The sequence below is a fragment of the Pleurodeles waltl genome, chromosome 5, assembly GCF_031143425.1.
Source record: "Pleurodeles waltl isolate 20211129_DDA chromosome 5, aPleWal1.hap1.20221129, whole genome shotgun sequence".
Lineage (NCBI taxonomy): Eukaryota > Metazoa > Chordata > Amphibia > Caudata > Salamandridae > Pleurodeles > Pleurodeles waltl.
In genome coordinates this window covers 524,568,385-524,586,568 of record NC_090444.1, presented here as the reverse complement: position 1 = coordinate 524,586,568, position 18,184 = coordinate 524,568,385, and positions in this window count along the sequence as shown.

The window sequence follows — 18,184 nt, the reverse complement described above, 5'->3', positions numbered from 1 at the left end:
CGTTTACCATTCGGGTTGGCCTCTGCCGCTAGCGTCTTTCAAAGGGCGATGTCCAAGGTTTTGGAAGGCATAGGGTGATGTGATCTACTTTCAGGATGACATCTTAGTCATGGGGAAGACAGTCACTGATCATAATGTCGTTTTAAGGCTGGTGTTGAGAAGGTTGGAGGAGTTTGGGCTTACACTAAATAAAGAAAAGTGCGTTTTTGTATCTGAACAAGTTGAGTACTTGGGTTACACAGTCGCATTGGGGTCTGTTAAGTCTAAACATTCCTTATTAGATGCTATAAACAAGGCTCCCGCCCCAAAGGATAGGGATCATTTGAGGGCCTTCTTGGGGCTTGTAGAGTACTATGCCAAGTTTGTAGAGAGGTTTGCAGAGAAGACAGAGAATCTTAAAAAATTACTACATAAGGGTTGTAGGTTTGAGTGGAATGAAGAGCAACAACTATGTTTTGACAACATAAAAAAGGAGATATGCCAGGCTGGAATCCTGACAGTATTTGATAAGGATTTGAGATCTGTACTTACAGTGGATGCCAGTGCATCTGGTTTGGGTGTAGTTCTTTCACAGTACCATGGTAGTGAGGAAAAGACAGTGGCTTTTGCCTCCCGGACTTTGACACCAGCTGAGAAAAATTACTCCGTTATGGAACGTGAGGCTCTGGCAGCGGCATGGGGTGTTGAGTATTTCCGGGTCGCCTTTTGTCTCATGAACCGATCACAAACCACTGGTGAAAATTCTGTCTGCAGGAGGGGCAGGTAAAGGATCAGCCAGATTGGCTAGACTAGCGGCTAGACTTCAAGAGTATAATTATACTCTTGAATTTTTGCAAGGTTGGAAGAACGTTCGGGCTGATTGCTTGTCGAGGTTCTGATTATGTTGGCAGGAGGTTGACAGTCTTGGCGTGAGTGATGCTGACAAGGAGGGTGCTGTTGCTACTGTTAGTGATGCAGTAGATGGTGGGACTGGTTTCTTTTCGTTGCCACAATGCAGAGACGCAATGAACAGGGATGTGGTCATGAGAGATCTTGTTAGACTGATACAGCATGGAAAGGTGAGGGAGAGTTCACTTCCATTACCAGTGAGACCATATCTAAAGGTGCTTGATGAATTGTCTATTTGCAATGATGGCGTAATTATGAGGGGTGATTGCTTTGTACCCCCGTCAGATTTGAGATTTCCGATTTTCCAGCTGGCTCACGAGGGCCATTTGGGGCAGGGTCTAACTACCAGGAGAGTGAAGGAAAATTTTTGGTGGCCAGGGATGAACAATCAAATCAGAGAGTGGGTACAGAATTGTGCATTGTGTAAAGTGAGCGAGAAGAGATTAGTTCTTGAAAAGAGTGTGGGTGGACATTTGGAGGATCCGGGTAAGCCTTGGCACGCGGTTTGTCTGGATTTTGTTGGACCTTTGAATGAATTACCATCTCATATGAAATTTGCTATGGTGGTGGTGGATGTGCACTCCAAGTGGTTGATAGTGGAGTTTTTGAGAGACATCACTACTAGAAGCACGATTGCAACTTTGGAAAACATTTAAAAAAAAGAAGGGGCAGCGGTGGTGCTTATCACAGATAACGGCACATAGCTTACATCACACGAAATGGTAAAATTTCTCCAGACATGGGGAGTTAATCATTCTTGCACTTCATTATATAACCCTAGGGGAATAGTATGGCCGAGAGAGCTGTTAGGCTACTTAAGGGGACCATTCAACTTGCTATAGTCAAATGTTATGATGTCAAGGAAGTCATCTCCGATATGGTGTGGGCGTATTGTACCACAAGTTAGTCCCAGCTTGGTTAAAGGGTGCATTGGATATTCATGAGAAAATCCTCAGAAACAACAATACTCAGACTTTTCATAAAGAAGCTTCCAGGAAGCGGATAGAAGTCGGGGATTGGGTTAAGGTGAAATCTGGAAGAATTCAAGGAGGTTTAACTAAGTTCAAGGGGCCTTTTAGGGTTCAGCGGGTCAGTACGTTTTTTGTGGTTTTGGAGAATGGAGAGAGATGGAACTTTCGAAATGTGGCCTTGTATAATAAGGGGGGCAAGTCAGATGAAGGTACTGAGGATGATTTTTCAGGCTTGATGTTTATGAATGATGATGAGGTGGTTAGTGGGATCTGTAGCCGGGTTTCACATGGAAGAGAGGGTGTCCAGAGTGGTATGATGTGTGGGAATAGTTCTACTGGTCCTGCTTCAGGGGACAGTAACAATGCTGGTTCAAGAGATCCTCCTGCTTCAGGAAAAAGATTTAGGAAACCACCTTCTTACTTGAATGAGTATGTTAGATAGTGCTTTTATAAATAGTTGTCAATGTTTTGTTGTATTATCTATTTGTTAGTTAAAATTGTATGTATTGTTGATATGATCAGTTTTAACCTTGCTTTTAGTTATTCTTTATTTTATAAATATTTTGTTGATGAACAGGAGAGGATGTGTTATGATGTAAGTTAGTTCTGGAAGCTGAGCGATCAGTGGTTCCAGTGGCGACAGTTGGAGTAGCCTCTGGGACGATCGGACGCCAGGATGTGTTGCTTAAGAATAAACTACAAAACGGAACCTGTGCCGCCTATTTGAGATCCTTTATACTCACCACATTTTCCTTTTGCGTTGCCACACGTGGAGCTTCTAATAATACTCCACTTTACCCGAGGCATTCCTTTCTGACTGAAACTCCGCGGGGAGGAGTTTTCCCAGTCCGGTTACTGCCTCCTGGTCGCGGTAGGCTGTTTTCCATCATATTCACACCCATTTTTTCCAAAGCCACTCCCTGCGCTCTCAAACTGATTTTAACCCCTTATTTATTGTGTTAAATTTAATCTTCCTATTGTATTCTCAGTTTTGTTGTTTTTTTCTCAGTTGTTTTGTGATTTTTTCTTCTTCAGTATGTCTGAGGAAAAGGATTCTCAATTTTTTTAAAGAAACCTTAAAGTCCTTTATTAAGGACTCTGTTCAACAGGCAGTTTCTGCCTCAATGTTGGACATATTCAAAATTTTGGAAGCCTCCTTTTCTAAAATAATTTCTGCTTCTGACATGCCTTCTCCGAAAGGCAAGAAACGTGCGGCCACCCTTCCTGGGCCTTCAAAAGGCGTTTCTGTCTCCTTTGGTCCTCCCACCCGAGAGGTTTCTAAATCGGGAATCCCTTCCTCCCCTCTCCACATTACCCAGTTAAGAGACACTGATGACAATGATGACTCTCTTGGTCACATGGATGATATGGACGGATCTTCAGATCCATATGTTTATGGGCCTTCGGAGAAAAGGTGCAAAATTTCTCCTATTGACGGTGGTGCCGTTCACCCTGTGTCTCAGGGCTTGGTAGACCACTTGGGTGAACGTATGTTCGACCCTTCCTTCATGATTCATCCAAACTCTAAAGAATGGTTTCCGACAGACTATGTGGCAGACTATGGCCCTCATTCCTACTCTGGCGGGCAGCGGGCGCCGCCCGCCAGGCGGGAACCGCCAATTGGCCGCTACGCGGTCAAAAGACCGCTGATGGCATTCAGACCTTCCCGCTGGGCCGGCGGGCGCTAACTATGTTAGCGCCCGTCGGCCCAGCCTGAAGGAGGGCTGCAACACAGGAGCCGGCTCCGAATGGAGCCGGCGGTGTTGCGGCCATGCGAAGGGTGCAGTTGGACCCGTTGCGCTTTTTACTGTCTGCTAGGCAGACAGTGAAAAGCTGGCTGGGGCCCTGTTAGGGGTCCCCTGCACTGCCCATGCCAGTGGCATGGGCAGTGCAGGGGCCCCCAGGGGCCCCAGGACACCCGTTCCCGCCAGCCTCTTCCTGGCGGTGACAACTGCCAGAAACAGGCTGGCGGGAAGGGGGTCAGAATCCCCATGGCAGCGCTGCTTGCAGCGCTGCCATGGCGGATTCGCCCAACCGGGGCTAAATCGGCGGGATACCGCCGGCCCCGGTTTTCTGACCGCGGCTTTACCGCCGCGGTCAGAATGGGCAAGGAAGCACTGCCAGCCTGTTGGCGGTGCTTCCGTCATTCGACCGCCAGGGTCAGAATGACCCCCTATGTCTCTTTCAACTTACGCCACTCTCTCAACAAGGTTACTAGAAACAAATTGAAATCCGAGTGTCCTCGTCCCTCCTTATCCGACAGTGTCACTGCTACCCCAGTCATTGACCCGAACATGCTCGTGTTCTTCACAAAGTTCGGAAAAGACCATAAGAAAGGAGTGGATAGAGCCTGGTCCGGTTGCCAGGATAAACTTTTAGATTTGATGGGACCTCTCACCAGAATTTTTGATATGGCTGAGGACGCCAAGATGGACCATTCCCCAATAGACCCTCTGGTCCTTTCCAATTGGGCGCAACGCGCTATTTGTATGCTTGGGAATGCTAACACCCAATTATCTATTGAAAGGAGGAAGAGTCTCCTTTTAAAGATCGATCCCAAGCTGGCATCTTTGGCCTCCATGGAAGAGGGCCCTTCAGCTAAAGGATTGTTGTTTGGAGATTCCTTCATAAAGGAATTGAGCAAGTACGTCTCCACCTTTGCCACCCTGGACAAAGCTCATCTTTCTATCAAGAAGATTTTTTTCATCACAGGTTTTCACCAGGGCCGGCCAAGGCAGGTGTCGCTTTGCCGGCCGCTCCCTCAGAGGTCAATATCCTAACCGAGACTTCTACAACCAGCAGAACCAGCTTAATACCTACTCAGGATACAAACCACGTTTCTATCCCCGTCGCTCAAGAGGGTATCGTAATAGAGGTTACGCCAGCAAAGGAGAGCAATTGTCCGGTAAGTGTTTTCAGTTCTGGGCTTCCTCCAGTAGGAGGCAGACTGGCTTTATTTCTAAATTCCTAACCATTTCATGGTTACTTCTCACGTCAGATCCCTGGATAATTCAACCCATCCAAGGTTACCTTTTAGAATTTTATCAAACCCCAAGTCAGTTCCTTTTTTCTCTTCCCCTTGTTTTTTCTCAAGAGCAAAACCAACTCCTCCACGACGAGATCCGGTCCCTCCTCTCCAAACAAGCCATAGAACCAGTTCTGTTCGACTCCTCCGGTTTTCTCAGTACCATTTTCTTGGTCCAAAAGAAAAAACAGAAGTTTCAACTAGTTCTCAACCTAAAGGATTTCAACAACTTTGTGATTTATCGGCATTTCAAGATGGAAACTATCCTCCATCTCAGAGACATTTTGCTACAGAATGATTGGTTGGTTAGATTAGACCTCCAGGATGCTTATCTCACGGTACCAATTCATTCCTCACACAGGAAATTCCTTCAATTCCAATGGCAAAACTCCTTCTACCAATTCAAGGTTCTTCCTTTCGGGCTCTCTTTGGCCCCTTGGTGTTTCACCAAGATTCTCAAACCTGTAGCGGCCTTCCTTCGATCTCATGGGGTACGCCTGATCCTTTATTTAGATGACTTTCTCCTAATGGCACAGGACAAAAACCTTTTAATCGTTCAGTTACATTTTTGCCTCGATCTCCTACTCAAGTTAGGTTTCCTCATCAACTTTCAGAAATCAGCCCTCGTTCCAACTCAAAAACTAGAATTTCTCGGCTTTCTCATAGATGCCACTCTTTTAATTCTTCTACTTCCCCAACACAAGGTCTCTTTAATCAAGAAAGAGATTTGTCACGCTTTATCCCTTCCTCAAATCTCTCTCAGAACTTTAGCTCGTCTAGTGGGGCTTCTCACTTCCTCTATTCAAGCTATTTTCCCAGGTCTGCTGCATTATCGCGCCCTCCAACGTTTGAAAATACACCATCTTCACAAAGGCCTTGCCTATTTCGATTCACTGGCTCTAGATTCCGAGTCCAAGGAAGAACTCCTGTGGTGGCTAACTCACTTAGACGCTTGGAACGGGAGAACCATCTTCTCTGCCACCCCAGATCTTGTATTAGAATCCGATGCAAGTCGGACTGGTTGGGGCGCAAGATGTGGTCAGTTCTCGACTGGAGGCGCATGGTCTCTGAAGGACTCCTTCTTGCACATAAACAGTTTAGATATGCTTGCAGGTTCCTTTGCCATCCGCTCCTTTACAAAAGACAAGGTAAGTTGCACCATTCTTCTCAGGATGGACAACTTAACTGCCGTCAGATACATCAACCACTTAGGAGGCACCAGTTCCAAAATTCTATCTACCCTAGCAAAACATCTCTGGGAATTTTGTCTTCCTCGTCAAATATCTGTCAAAGCGGTTTACCTCTCTGGCAATCTGAATACAGAGGGAGACTGGTACTCCAGACATCTTCACGATTTCAGCGATTGGCAGTTGCACCCTTCGGTGTTCAATCCTCTTATTTCCATCTTTGGCGTCATGTCCATAGACCTTTTTGCTTCTCGTCTCAATTCCCACCTTCCTTCCTTTTTCAGTGGAGGCCGGATCCGCAGGCTCTTACCACGGATGCTTTCCTCCAGATTCGGCCACTATCTCTTCTTTATGTTTTTCCTCCTTTCCTTCCGATTCACAGAGTTCTTGCACAAGCACACAGACAACAATCCACTCTAGTGCTAATAACCCCCTTTAGGCAGGCTCAGCCTTGGTATCCAACTCTTTTGGAATTAGCAGCCGACCGCCTGGTCTGGCTTTCTAATTTCCCGACCTGCTGTTGGATCCCCAGGGTCGACATCACAATATGGTCCTAGACAACTCCTTGTTCCTCATTGCTTGGAGGATTTCAGATCATCCTGGAGAACCCCAGGAATTTCGGAAGATGCTCTTAAACTCATCCAGCAGTCTAGAGCCCTGGGTACCTACAGAGCTTATAAATCCGCTTGGGCCATTTGGTCCAGCTGGTGTATGGCCAGTAGTTCGGATCCCTTTTCAGATGATGTAGTGCTAGTTGTGAACTTCCTTGCTTCCTTAGCCTCCCAGGGTAAGGCCTACCGCACTATCAACACTTACAGATCGGCCATTTCCGCTGAACATCACAGAGTCAATGGCAGACCAATTGGTGAACATCCCCTCATCTGTCAACTTTTGAAGGGAGTAAGATGTGTTTTTCCTCCATCTCCTAAATATAATATAATGTGGGACGTTAACCTGGTGTTGAAATTCTTTACGGCTTGGCCGGATAATGATCTGCTTTCTCTTACGCAAGTCTCTGCAAAGTTGACTACGCTTTTATGTCTCATATCTCTAAAGCATGTTTCAGATGTGAGAGCTTTGGATGTTACCTCCTTTTTCATCTCTCCTTTTGGTGTTTCTTTTCAGGTTTGAAGACGTACTAAAACTAACCTAGCATCTGTTCATTATCCATTTTTTCCCTCTCAACCCAAACTGTGCGTTGGAAATTGTTTAAAGAGCTATGTGACTCGTACTGCAGATTTGAGATCATCCTCAGCCTCCCAACTTCTTACTTCTTTTCAGAAACCCCATACACCTGTTTCTTCACCTACCTTGGCACGTTGGGTCAAATGGATCATGTCCTTAGCTGGGATCAATATAGACTCTTTTGGAGCCCATTCTGCCAGAGGGGCCATGGCCTCTCGGGCTTTCTGGGCCGGGGCCTCTTTACAGGATATTCTCAAGTCTGCAGACTGGTCGAATGAAAACACGTTTCAAAGTTTTTACTGTAAACCAATCTCTCATGTTTCAGACTGTTATTGCTATGCTTTGAACATGCATAATATGAGCCTCCAGTCTTGTAATAAAATTGAGATTTTCCTAGCCTTGGTATCAGAAAGGCTAGATTTTATTAAAGACACGGAGGCGAGTATTATCCCACCACTCAATTAACCCTTCCCTGTTCATTCATTTCAGTTCCAACTCCCTCTTCAGGCGTTGGCACCTCCTAGTCAACTTGAGGTTCTTCCATCAAGACAGGATTCTTTTTTCAGCGATTCTCCTTCCTGTGTTCAAGTATACGCTCACCAGCTTCAGGATTGCTTTATTGGCATTTTCACTGTGATGACTATTTTCTATACAGTTTTTTTCTTTACTTATTCTCCTTTTTAATTCTTGCATCAAGAAAAGAGGACTTGTTGTTCGCAGTCAATGTATTAGTAGCTATACTCAATGTCCTATTGGTTGTCCTCATTGTGATGTCATTTTGTAGTTCACTTTTCTTGGGAAATGTAGTTTATTTCTTGGCTGCTGTTTGAATTAAAAGCAAGAAAAGACTGCATAATACTCGTCTCCGTGTCTTTAATGAAATCTAGCCTTTCTGACACCAAGGCTAGGAAAATCTCAATTATGCGTCTCTTTCTTTACTACACATTTTACAGCAGCCAATCAGATACAATAATAAAGAAAAACTGCAATGTAAACTACAAATCCCATGAACCCCAGTTCATGCATCACATGGACCAATCCCAAACGGTTCAGCCCTTCAATAGGCACTTCCTCCATCCTAACCTCCTCTTTCTTTGCTGCTCAGCAGCCAGTTAAGTCACACTTTTTCTTTCTGGTGATGTGTTTATAGTGTTACCCTGCTAGCTACTGTGTGCATTTGCTAGAAGCTTTTGTTACTGTGGCAACTGTGTGGCTGACAGTGCTGGCTTCGTGGACTGCCAGCAAGCTTAATTTCAGCAGAAGCGCACTTTGGCAACGTTTCTCAGATTGTAGCATTGTTCCTTTTCCTTTCAAAGGGGAGAGCTTCAGCCTCCGACGTGACAACGTATCGTCGTGCGCCTCCATTATCTTGTGTCAGCCGCTAATCCCCATTCTAATCCTTCAGGACAGTGGCACTTGTGCACATGTGCAATTTCACGCATGTGTCATTTGAACGCGGATTTGCAGTGAAAACAGCGATAAGGGTGTGCTCTACAATTTAAGAGCAAAACTTTAAGGCAATTTTTTTTATAAATTGTGTGCTACCTGGCTCCCTACGCCCTGAGGTATCAGAGAGTGCCCAGGGTTTTACAAATCGTGCATAGGCTCTGCCTAGAGTGCTTGCAGGTGCCTCCCTCCACTCTCTAATCAGACTGCTTGCGCCTGCTGGGGTTACACTTCACCGTCATACAGTTCACAGACTGTTTATTCTTGGTGAGGGGTTGCCCTCTTTACATTGCACTATGGCAAATTACGATCCCTGTGAGGAGGAGTCTGTGGAGATGCAGGAGATAGCATAATCCTCGCCTCCGTGTCCTTAATACAATTGAAAATTCTTATTGTGTCAGCTAGAATTTGTTTTATTTTCTGGCATTCCTACAAGAATTTTCAATTCTATTAAGAACACGGAAGCAAGGATTATGTTTTCTCTTTCTTTTACTGTCAACACACAGCAGCCAATGAAAACAATAAACTACATATCCCATCAGCCTACAGCCTCTCTATGACCCCCCTGTGACAGATAAGTACAAATGGATACGTAAGTATACACTTCAAGTTTAGGGTTTTCTTTTTATTTGTCTATTCCAATAAATGTCTCTCCTTAATGTTAGTTTCTATTTATCTATGTATGAAGGCTATTTTCTATCCTTTTGTTCTTCCCTGTTTCTTATCTTCTTCTCCTGTTTCAGGTTGGAGTATCACAAAGGTACGTTTGAATTTAATAAGTATTACTCTTTTCTTCCTCTCTGGCTATTTCTTTCTTTATTTCTGTCTTGTTACTTTTCTGCGTTTCAGGGCCCCTTCGTTATTCTTTGATTAGTTAGTTTCTTGGTGAATCTCTACTACTTTCTTTGTCTGTGGACCTGCCACTCTATCTTAATCTGGCTTCTTAAATGCCTTTATAGTATCTTATTTTTCTTTTAAGTTAGTAACCAGTTTTTTCACCCAGTGCCTTTTCTCTTTTGTTCTTTCATCGTTAATAGGTATTTAAATCAGAAGAAAACAGTGTAGACCAAACATACAGCGCTCCCGACTTTCGTGATTTTCTTTGTTGTTCCATTCCCTCCCCTCAGCTTGTTGCACGTACCTGGTGGGGCCATGTTCCTCCTGGCACGCGACTGGCTTCTTTGCGTGTTCTCCCTCTCACTCTCAGTGAAGCTCTGCCCTCTTTGGTCCTCCCGTCTCCTCCTCTGCTGACTGGTTACATGGTCCTCCCATCTCCTCCGCTGTCTGGTTTCGTGGCCTTCCCATCTACTCCTCCACTGTCTGGTTTCGTGGTCCTCCCGTCTCCTCCTCCACTGTCTGGTTTCATGGTCCTCCCGTCTCCTCCTTCGTTGTCGGGTTCCCGCACAACGCCTTCCTCTTTCCCAGCCGCCCTTTAACTTCCCCATCGCTGCCGGGTTCAAGAGGCTCTGCCCCCTGCACCTCGGATCCGTCGTGAAGTAGGGGGCTGGTCCTCTATGCCAGTACCATGATCAGTGCCCCCGGGGTACTTCAGGGCCGGTGCCGATCCCGCACCCTGTCACATCCTCCCCAATCAGGGCCTGTCATCTCTTATATAGTCCTTCAACACTATAGTCCTTCCTCTTTCTTTGTTCATCGCAATTTAAGGATAACCTGATAAAGAACCATCACATAGTCCAACAAAGTCCGGAACAGAACCAAGTTCCTCTTCATGATGGAGGCGAAAACCAACACAACTGGTGCAATTTAGAATCAACTGTTCATCCTTTACATCTCAGGAAGACATCATCTGGTTTCTCTTCAAGTAGCTTTGTCTTCTGAAAAAAAGAAAATACTGACATAACAACCCATACCCAAAACACATAGGTTCTGATAACACAGGGAGGGTAAAACATTCATAATGATATAATATGGAGATAACATATAAATCATATCTCTGGTGGGATAATCCACACCTCTGTGTCCTTGATAGAACTGAAAATTCTTGTCGCTAATGCTAGAAATGTTTTGATTCTATGTCAGGAGTGGAGGCATCGGATTGTGCTAGTTTAAAGTTGAGCGATAACCCCTGAAGCCACATCAACAATGGGTTTGTGATAAAACAATTTAAAAGTAGAATGTTACAACCAATCTGCCGCTGCCATAATATCTCCTAACTAGACCCTGCATTAAATGCTTTAGACGCTATAGCACCCTTTACAGAATGGATCCCAAAAATGGAAGTATCTATGCCCGCTTCTTGCAACAACCATCTGACCCATCTCGCCAGAGTCGCTGAGGAGAAAGGTCCAAACGGCGTCTGCAAGGTAATGAATAGCTGTCCAGCATGCTCTCTGCAAAGCTCACATGCAACATCTTCATACACTTTTAAGCAGTTTACCACACATAACTTAGACATATCTCTAAAGCTTGGATAACGTATACATTTTAAATTTGATTTAGTGCGTTTAGAAATAGGAAAAGAGCCCCCATAGGAGTAAAAACTCTACTTGCAATGTCCAATGCTTTGACTTCAGACTCTCCAGCAGGAAATCAAGCAAAGAAAAATGGTTAATTTCGCTGACAGTTGTTTCAGTCAAAGACTTTTATTTGCCTGGCCCAGCCACCAAGAATCTTAAAAATCACATTAACATCCTAAAGAGATGAAAATTTTGGCATAAGATGGCGAAGCATCCGCACTTCATGAGAGAGTTTGCAAATTAACAGGTGTTCTCCCACTGCCTTACCTTCGACCTGAGGGTGCTTGGCTGAAATAGCCAAACTAAAGTTATTAATTTTCCTATAAGCTAACCCTTAAACCACCAAATGAGATTAAAAAATTTCGATTATCTGCACTAAGGTACCCAAGGGATCCATACCCCTCTGACTGCACCAATCCACCAATCGCTTCCATGCGGAGGCATAACTCCTATGTGTACTAGGCACCAGGAATTGGGAGAGGAAGAACCTAGTGTCGTCCGATATTCCTGCGTCTTGTCCTGATTCCCTGAAATCCTCCATGCCATGAGTGATAATTGCTCCTCCACAATCAGCGGTTGGGGACGCCCTATCGGATCCACTAGGAGATCTTCTGCCGTGAGGGGAGGCACAACTTAGATTCAACGCCACCGGAAACCATGACTGCGCCCACCAGCAAAGTGTTACTAGAATCATCTCCGCTCCTTGATGAAGGACCTAGGGGAGAACTTGATGAATCATGGAGAAAAGGGGAAAATGTGTAGTTCAATCCCTCTGTCCAGGATTGTAGAAACACATCCAAGCTGAGAGCCTGCGGATCTGATCTCCTGCTGTAGAAACAAGGAAGTTGGGCATTCGGGCGGGATGCAAACAGGTCCAGCTTGCATGGAACCCAAAGCTGACTCAGGAACTGAAATACTCTGGGGTGAAGACGCCAATTGCTGGCATCTCAAAAATAACTCGAATTCCAATAAACCACTACATTTATTTTGCCCGAAATATATTCTGCTTAGATTGAAATCTGATGTTTTGTACAGAAATGACAAAAGTCCTTCGCACTCTCCACTAGCATGCGCAACCGTGTCCCCCTCAACTTGTTGGTGTACCTCACTGTCAAAATGTTGTCCATCATCAAGAGACTACAACATTTTGTTTTGTAAGGTGAAAGAGTCTTCACTGTAAAAGAGCCTGCAAGAAGCTCTAGAGAATTGATATGCAGTTTAAGGTCCTCGGGGTACCTCCGTCCCCTGTCTCCATTTGTCCACTCCTGGCTCCCCAGCCCCATCTGCTGGCGCCCGACTCTGTGGCCACTTCCGGAACTGAGGCGAAAATTGCCTTGCCATTCAAGCATCCATCTGAGTCACTGCAGCTCTGTCCGAGCTTCCTGCGATAACACAATCATTTCCGAGTAGGCAAGGCCTCTGCGGAGATGAAGAATTTTTAACCTCTGAAGAGCTCGATAAACTAGGGGGCCTGGGAAAATGGCTTGGATAGATGAAGCTAGGAGGCCTACCAATCGGGCAAGTACCTGCAAGGAAATCAAAGGGGCAGACAAAGCTTTCCTCAATTCCTTCTTGATAGCTAGTCTTTTGGACAAAGGAAGCTTTAACTGAGTCAGTAAGCAGTCTATCTTGAAACCCAGGAAGTCTTTATTCTGGACAGGATCCAACTGTGATTTCTTTTTGTTAATAATGAAACCTAGATCTTGAAGAAGTGAATTGTCCAGGAGAGATGAAAAAGGACCAAACTCTCTTCTTGCGCCATGATCAGAATATTGTTGAGATAGATTATCAGACACACACCTTTCTCCCTGAGCTCCCTAGGCGCATGACTTTGGTGAAGCACCAAGGGACGGAGGAGAACCCGAATGGAAGGGCTGAAAACTCGTAACATTGGTTCCTCCACAAAAACTGAAGGAATCTGCGGTGAGGGGCAAATATAGGAATGGTCAAATATGCATCTTTGAGATCCAAACAAACCATTCAATCCCCTTCTAATAAGAGGTCTCGAAGAAGGTGAATCCCTTCCATTTTGAAATGCCTGTAGACAATCCAAGAATTGAATTGGTGGAGGTTGAGCACCAAGCGAGAGCCTCCTCCCTTTTTCTGAACCAGAAAAATGGTACTGATAAACCTCTGGGGTGAGAGTGAGAAGGAACAATGGCTCCTTTCTGAAGGAGGGCTTCTACCTCTAGATCTATTAAAGCACTCTCTTGATGGGAAAAACTGAGAGGATATGGAATCTGCATTTGGCAGGGAGTTGAGTAAAATTCTAGGAGGTAACCTAGTATTGTGTCTAGCATTCATGCATCTTGCGTAATCAATGACCAGTTGTGAACAAACAAACTCACTTTTCCCCCCTGAAGAACTTCCCCAGAATTAAAAATTGTTACCTGTTTGAGAGGAGCTCTGGTTGTAATATCCTCCTCTGTGTGGTCCTCTGGTATTACGGTTTTTATAACCGCACCCTTTTGTTGGATAGAAGTTGGCTTTTGATTGAGAACTGGCGTCTCCTCTGCCCCTCTGGTATGGGCGAGAGTTCTGGGAGCTGAACTGGCCAGACACTCAACTCTGAAGCGCCCGGACCAGTGAAAAAGGCCACTGTTGAAAACCTTTTTGATGTAAGTTTAGGCGTTATCTAAAGCTGAGAAAGTGGCCACATATTTGACTAAGTCCATTAGCTGCTGAACCAACATCTGAGGCGGCCAGTTCGACCAATTTTGGGTCAATGCATAAGAGGAACGATTTCCTTTGCTCTGTTGAAATGGAACAGTTGGCGTTCCCTAATAGGCAAATGGCTGTCTGGGCCCATTCCAACAGCACATCAGGGTCGATAGTTTTGTGTGAATCTTTAGCTTGCACAGCGAGATCCAGGATCTTGGTAAGGGGGCCTGATATGTCCAGTAATTTGCCCTGACAACCCAGCCAGGCTCTATCAATGCCTTTTTTCAGATCTCTCGCATATTTTTTTAAGGAAAGTGACCGCGCACGGATCTAACTTTGGGGTTTCCGCAACTTTACCTGCAAGAGCAGGACAAGGGCAATCCAAGCGCAATGCTTTGCGGATATCTTTTTCGAAACTTTTCGGCAGTCATGACTGAACATAAGATGCTACCTCCTGATATGGGATCTACTCTAAGAATCTGTGGTGCACAATATCATCAGGATTAAAATGGAGGTTCTTATACAGAGGAAGGGGAAGGGCTGACTGCTCTGTATGCTGCGATTTACATTTGCGTTTGCCCTTCTGCTTTTCGGAGGTAGAATATTCTTCTGAGTCCGAATCCAAAGAGTCATCAGTCGGATCATTAGCTTGTTGTAATAAGGGGGCAGTGTCTCAATCTTGTGAGGCCCTATTTTATGATCATTTACGACCGAGCTAAGGGTCTGTTTGAAGGGGTCAGACTGTGACCAGCCAGACTCATTTACATTGACCTCAACTGGGGTGGGGTTTCCCGAGCCTGCGTTAAAGCGCATCAATCCAAAATTTAATATAGGTTGTGCAAATTCACTTAGTCCTGAAAGTGAAAGTCCAAAGCTTCAACAAGGCGCTCTTCCATCTGCTGGTCGTACTGGCCATCGGCATATTCCCCATACTGGTCATCTTCTGGGAATTGGTGGTGGAAGTGCAGAAGGTTTTCAAATATATATATACAGTATACATATATATATATATATATATTATATATATAGGATGAGGTCCCACTGCTGCACTGAAAGGTTTGAGGGGCGGGGAAACCCAGGTGCTAAAAAGGTCCACGGGCCCTTGCCAGTCTGTAACAATTTGCTGTGGAGGAGGGCGCTCCAAATCTCCTAGAGCCAGGTTCTATAAATGTATTACAGACCTTCCAGGCGTAGAACAGGAGGCGCAGGGAGATCAGGCCTGTCCTGTCTCTGCCGATGATCCCGGCGCTTACACCGACCCGAAAACTGTGTTGTGCACATGTGCGGGATCGGAGACAGAGAGAGGACATCTCCCACAACATTGCGGCCTCCTCAGTCACTCCTCACCGGCTCGAACACAATCTCGGCAAAACGAGTGTCGAAGGGGAAATCCCATTAATAAAGTAAAGCAAGACGCGCTATGCGCGAAACCACTAGCATCGTAAAGCGCCTGAAGGCAAAATCGCACACAGAAACAGTGAAATACACAATAATGATCTAAGCATAAATCAAGGCACTTATCTTTGACTGTGAAGCAGCAAAGAAAGAGGAAGGACTATAACGTTGAAGGACTATCTAAGAGATGGCAGACCCTGATTGGGGGGGTCATAGAGAGGCTGTAGGCTGATGGGATTTGTAGTTTATTGTTTCAATTGGCTGCTGTGTGTTGACAGTAAAAGAAAAAGAAAGCATAATCCGAAGCCTCCGTTCCTGACATAGGATTTGTGGGAAAATACAAGTCTGATTGTGTCAAATTAAAGCAATTCGATCTGATCGGAATGGTGTTAATCCCTCAACTGGATCTAGTCAGCAAAATTATAATGCAAGCCGTAAATTACATTAAGTTTTACAATAAAATGGGGTAAATAGTTTACTAAAACCATGAAGTTTATTTGAGGCTGAAATCATTACAGAGGGCAAACTGAATAGTTAAACTCAGTCAGTTAATCATTTATATAAAGAAATAGCAGGAAGATCAAAATACAATGGAAGCAGTAATTATACAGAACCAGGGGCCAGATGTACGAAAGGATTTTACCCATTCTGTGTCTATGGGAAAAAGCTTTCGTACATCTGGCCCCAGATACAGTACAGCCTTAGTGAATAAATCTTAATTCAGAGGTCAGACCAGCAAGGTACTGCCTCCTAAAGTCAAGGGAAACATGCATTGGGAAAGCCAAAAGGTCTTGCCTATGTGTGAGATCACTTGGATGGTTTGGAGTGGCATTCTGTGGAGTGGAGTGGAGTGGAACTGTGTGGCGTTGAATTGAGTGGAGCTGTGTGGCATGGAGTGGAACTGTGTGAAATGGAGCTGTGTGGTGTGGAGTAGCATTGTGCCTTATTGAAAGTTGCCTGAGTTGCAACTGAATTGCCCTGTAGCACTTCAAAGTCTTGTAGGACGTTGGCTCTGTATATACTATTTCAAAGTAAGAAATAGTGTGTACAGAGTCTAAGAGTTCCCCTTAGAGGTAAGATAGTGGCAAAAAGAGATAATTCCAATGCTCTATTTTGTGGTAGTGTGGTCGAGCAGGAGGCTTATCTGAGGGTAGTGTTAATCATTTGTTGTACACACACAGGCAATACATGAGGAGCACACACTCAGACAAATTCCAGGCCAGGGTTTATATATAGAAAAATATATTTTCTTAGTTTATTTTAAGAACCACAGGTTCAAGATTTACAAACAATACTTTAAATTAAAGGTATTTCACTCAGGTATTCTATGAACTTTGAATTATCACAATAGCATGTACAGTTTTTTTTACAAAAATGGAAATAAGCTATTTTAAAAGTGGACACATTGCAAACATCAACAGTTCCTGGGGAAGGTAAGTAAATGTTAAGTTCACAGGTAAGTAAAACACTTACAGGGTTCAAAGTTGGGTCCAAAGTAGCCCACCGTTGGGGGTTCAAGGCAACCCCAAAGTTATCACACCAGCAGCTCAGGGCCGGTCAGGTGCAGAGGTCAAAGTGGTGCCCAAAACACATAGGCTTCAATGGAAATAGGGGTGCCCTGGTTCCAGTCTGCCAGCAGGTAAGTACCCGTGACTTCGGAGGGCAGACCAGGGGGGTTTTGTAGGGCACCGGGGGGACACAAGCAGGCACAGAAAGTACACCCTCAGCGGCACAGGGGCGGCCAGGTGCCCAGTGCAAACAGGCGTGGGGTTTTCAATAGGAATCAATGGGGAGACCCGGGGGTCTCTTCAACGATGCAGGAAGACACAGGGGGGGCTCTTCGGGGTAGCCACCACCTAGGCTAGGTAGAGGGTCGCCTGGGGGTCGCTCCTGCACTGGAGTTTGGTTCCTTCAGGTCCTGGGGGCTGGGGGTGCAGTGTGGTTTCTAGGCGTCGGGTTCCTTGAAGCAGGCAGTCGCGGTCAGGGGGAGCCTCTGGATTTCCTCTGTATGCGTCGCTGTGGGGATTCAGGGGGGTCAACTGTGGCTACTCACGGGCTCGCAGTTGCCGGGGAGTCCTCCCTATAGAGTTGGTTTTCCGTAGGTTGAGCAGGGGGCGTCGGGTGCAGAGTGGAAAGTTACACCCTTCCACCGGGAAACGTGTGGTCTTCAAAAGTTGCTTCTTTGTTTCCAAAAGTTGCAGTTTCCTGAACAGGGCCGCTGTTCCCTGGAGCTTCTTGGTCCTTTAGATGCAGGGTAGTCCTCTGAGGCTTCAGAGGTCGCTGGACCCTGTTGGATGCGTTGCTGTTGCAGTTTTCTTCGAAGTAGGGAGACAGGCCAGGGGGATCAGTTGTCGTCTCCGTCTTCGCTGCAGGGCTTCAGGTCAGCAGTCCTTCTTCTTCTTTGGGTTGCAGGAATTTGTCTTCCTCGGTTCTGGGAGCCCCTAAATACTCAATTTAGGGGTGTGTTTAGGTCTGGGAGGGCAGTAGCCAATGGCTACTGGCCCTAATGGTAGCTACACCCTCTTTGTGCCTCCTCCCTGTGGGGAGGGGGGCACATCCCTAATCCTATTGGGGGAATCCTCCATCTGCAAGATGGAGGATTTCTAAAAGTCAGAGTCACCTCCGCTCAGGACACCGTAGGGGCTGTCCTGACTGGGGAGTGACTCCTCCTTGTTTTCCTCGTTATCTCCTCCAGCCTTGCCGCCAAAAGTGGGGGCAGTGGCCAGAAGGGCGGGCATCTCCACTAGCTGGGATGCCCTGTGGCACTGTAACAAAGGGGGTGAGCCTTTGAGGCTCACCGGCAGGTGTTACAGTTCCTGCAGAGGGAGGTGAGAAGCACCTCCACCCAGTACAGGCTTTGTTCCTGACCACAGAGAGACAAAGGCACTCTCCCCATGTGGCCAGCAACATGTCTGGTGTGTGGCAGGCTGGCAAAAACTAGTCAGCCCA